Source organism: Chiloscyllium plagiosum, unplaced genomic scaffold (genome assembly GCF_037043375.1).
Source record: "Chiloscyllium plagiosum isolate Xiang-an unplaced genomic scaffold, Cpla_swu_hap1 HiC_scaffold_25, whole genome shotgun sequence".
NCBI lineage: Eukaryota > Metazoa > Chordata > Chondrichthyes > Orectolobiformes > Hemiscylliidae > Chiloscyllium > Chiloscyllium plagiosum.
This window is the reverse complement of record NW_028270163.1, coordinates 20,225,238-20,229,721: the sequence shown is the minus strand read 5'-3', so window position 1 is coordinate 20,229,721 and position 4,484 is coordinate 20,225,238.

The window sequence follows — 4,484 nt, the reverse complement described above, 5'->3', positions numbered from 1 at the left end:
CTCCACCACTTCCTCTGGCAGCTCATTCCATACACATACCACCCTCTGCGTGAAAAAGTTGTCCCTTAGGTCTCTTTTATATCTTTCCCCTCTCACCCTAAACCTATGCCCTCTAGTTCTGGACTGCCCCACCCTAAGAAAAAGACTTTGTCTATTTGTCCTATCCATGCCACTCATAATTTTGTAAACTTCCATAAGGTAACCCCTCAGCCTCTGACGCTCCAGGGAAAATGGCCCCAGCCTGTTCACCCTCTCCCTATAGCTCAAATCCTCCAACCCTGGCAACATCCTTGTAAATCTTTTCTGAACCCTTTCAAATTTCACAATATTTTTCATTTGGTAAAGTTTCTCTAAATTGAAAGTGCTATGTAATCAATTCAAATTGTTTCTGTTGACCACTTTTTTTTATTTCTTGATCCCACTTCAGGTTTGCAGTGTAGGCTGAGATGAATTAGCTGCTTGGTGCACACACCACTCGATCTTGCTTTCTGCTGAATCCAAGTTGAACAGGTGGTAAGTTTTTGACGTGTCCACATGTCTATCGAGGACCGACGCCAGATGGAAATTTGCCTTTACAAAGCAATAAATTGGAAGACGAAAATTCAACATTTATCATAAAATTACGGTAGATCTAAATGTAATCTGAATAAGTGAAGAATGGAAACACTGGATATACAGAAGCATACTGTATATTTTATTTAAAATTAAGTTATTTTTACATTTTTTGTGCATTGTAACACAATATAAACTCATATAGTAACATATTCATCTATGATACAAATGTGTTACAATTGTTTTGTATATGCACACTTGAAAATTATATTGAAATACCCAGTGACCCTGCTATCAAATGCAGCAGGATTTAACCAGATGTTGGGTTGTCTAGTCATTCTGATTTTCAAGGTCAATTATGTTCTCTAGTTAAATAATGTATTGGGTGCCTGTTGTATCAGTTAATGGTTCTGAAAGGGTGAATGTTCACGTTCAATTGGCTCTACCCATTCCACTGATGTTGCATACATTCTGGCTGAAGACAGGAAGTTCTACTTTATCTTTTGGAGGGAGCAGATGTACCTGCACCAGCTCCATCTGGTCCTAGTAGTTATGCCTGACCAAGGTTACAGAACTGGCTCAAAGGTAGAAGACAGAGAGTGGTGGTGGAGGGTTGCTTTTCAGACTGGAGGCCTGTGACCTGTGGAGTGTCACAAGGTTTGATGCTGGCTTCCCTATTTTTCATCTTTTATATAAAGGGTTTAGATGTGAACATTGGGGGTATAGTTAGTAAGTTGCAGATGACACCAAAATTGGAGGTGTAGTGGACAGCAAAAAAGGTTACTTCAGAGTACAATGGGATCTTGATCAGATGGGCTGAGGAGTGGCAGATGGATTTTAATATAGATAAATGCGAGGTGCTGCATTTTGGAAAAGCAAATCAGAATAGGACTTAATGGTAAGGTCCTAGGGAGTGTTGCTGAACAAAGAGACCTTGGAGTGCAGGTTCATAGTTCGTTGAAAGTTTGGTCGCAGGTAGATAGGATAGTGAAGGTGTTTGATATGCTTTCCTTTATTGGTCTGAACATTGAGTCTCAGAGTTGGGAGGTCATGTTGCGGCTGTTTGGAATATTGTGCGCAATTCTGGTCTCCTTGTAATCTTTTCTGAATCCTTTTAAGTTTCACAAATTCTGGATTTTGTGAAACTTAACAGGGTTCAGAAAAGATTACAAGGATGTTGTCAGGGTTGGAAGATTTGAGCTATAGGGAGAGGCTGAATCGGCTGGGGGTATTTTCCCGAAAGGGTCTGAGACTGAAGGGTGATCTTATAGAGGTTTATAAAATCATGCGAGGCATGGATAGGATAAATAGACAAAGTCTTTCCCTGGGGTGGGGGAGTCCAGAACTAGAGGTCATAAGTTTAGGGTGAGAGGGTGAGATATAAAAAGGACCTAAGGAGCAACTTTTTCACGCAGAGGGTGGTGTTTGTATGGAATGAGCTGCCAGAGGAAGTGGTGGAGGCTGGTACAATTGCAACATTTAAAAGGCATCTGGATGGGTATATGAATAGGAATGGTTTAGAGGGATATGGGCCAAGTGCTGGCAAATGGGACTAGATTCATTTAGAATATCTGATCGGCATAGACAAGTTAGACAAAGGGTCTGTTTCATGCTGTACTTCTCCATGACTCAAAATGTTATCTTATTTATTACAATCATATAGTAATCCTTCTTGTTATCTAAGAACAGTGCCTCTTCTGAAAGGATTCTTCTAGCACTAATCACCTAATAGGCCAAAGATAAACAAATACAGAGGATGATTGGTGACAGTGAACTCTCTCAACCAAACCTGACCCACTACTACATACTGGTAGAGGTGGCAAATACCTTAAAGTATCAGGAGTGGTCATCTGGGAAAATACCATAGCTGCAACAGTTCATGGTTTTTCAATGACACTTTTTAAAATGCATTCTTAATAATACATTCAGCTCAGATAAGATCATGCCTAAAAGCAACTACTCCACATACTGAAAGGTTGTGGATTTAATTCTTGTTCTGGGTTAACTGATCTTAGCCCAGATCATTTCTGTGATGTTAGAATTAACATCAGCACCCCAGGTTGGCAAAGAGCAATTAGCCAGAAACCCTACTAATGTGTGTACTCCTATCTATGGGATGAGGCAGGTTCAGGCATAACTGTGAGACAAATATAACTAGATGAATCGCAGGCTCTCTGGGGTCTCACATAAAGATTAGTCACATGGTAGCCTATGAAATCCGAACCCAGTGAGAGTCAGCGCCTCCATGATACAAGAGGAGAAAGTACAATAAAGTACGAAATTGTGCAGCATTTTAGTTTTAAAACAGAAAGGCAGTCTTCTGTTCCAGTTGATACTTAGTTATCCATCAATAGAGCACCTATAGTATGCTTTTAAAATAATCAATAATTGCTGTCAATTCTGAAAGTCATTTTTTTCTCCAACGTTTATTTAAAACCCATCTTCTAAATCATCTGAATATGTGAAAACTAGTTGTGATTGTTGTGGGTTTATGTGAAAGTAAAATGGATGCTCAGTTTAAAGAGTTAATGGCCAGAAATGAGCCTTAAAAAAGGAACGTTTAGCAACTGCTTATTTCAGGTAGGTTCTAACCTAAATTAAAAGAAAAGAAACGAGGGGAATGTGGGATCAACCATGTTAATGTATCAGCACATAAGTAGGTCATATGGTTTAATTTCATTTTTACACAGGTACACTGAAGCAAGTTACATAGCACAACTGTGCACTCAAACTTTAGATCCAGCATTCAGAGTTGAGTGCGTGGTGCTTCAAAACCACAGCAGGTCAGGCAGCATCCGAGAAGCAGGAGAATCAATGTTTTGGGCATAGGCCCTTCATCAGGAATGAGGCTTGTGGGCTGGGTGGGGGGGCAGCTGAGAGATAAATGGGAGGGGGATAGGTGGGCGGGGATGGTAGCTGGGGATGTAGACAAAGGTGGGGGTGAGGGTGATAGGTTGGAGAGGAGGGTGGAGTGGATAGATGGGAAAGATGATGGTCAGGTCAGGAGGGCGGTGCTGAGTTGACAACACCAACCCAAAAAAACCCAAACATATAAATAGAAAGCAGGAATCATGTACAGTGCTTCGCCTGAGGCCCACTGAAGATTTTACCTCGTAGGGTGATGAAACGTCTGGAAATGAACCTTCCAGCTCAGCAAGCAAACCCATATCCAGAACCTCAACCTGAGCTACAAATCTTCTCAAAACTCACTAAGAGGTCATTTAGCAAAATCTGTAATTTGTTTCAGTCTCAAGAAATTCACATGTTGGCTTTAGGTGCAGGTGAGCAAACATGTCTGTTGATGGTTTACTCCATCGTTTTAGAACAAAACAATTTCAAATCATCAGACTAGTTGTAGAATTGGTGATTTGCCCATTCTGCCTAGAATTATTCCAAAGCATGTCATTTCTTAGCAAAGATAATTTGGTTTGTAATAACTAGGCATTATGCCTGCAGCGATGCTAACGGCCCATAGCTAATCCCTGGAGTGAATGATGGGCTTTAAAAAGAGGCGTAGAAATTTGCCTAATTAAACTAATTGACATGGGCATGGACAATGTCACATGACCAAAACTCCTCTGGTTTTTGAGAGGTTTAATTACTTATTCCTGAAGTCTTGTCTCAGTCTACTTTTAACATCAGAACAGAATGCAACAAACAGCACAATAGGCTGTGAGCTAAGTGCCCAAATTCAAGTCTCCTCAAAACCTGATTCTGGAAGATCCTTGTATCTATTTGCATAGAGAATCACATTTCTGTATACCACAACCATCCTAATGTGTCATCACCAACTTTAAAAGTTATCACCGACCACTACTACACCATGCCTTTATCCATCTGGACACAGCAGAATTTTAACTCGCGAATTAAGGAAAAATTCTGGACCCTGATCCATGTGAAACATAGGAAGAAGAAATAAATGGGAAACAGAA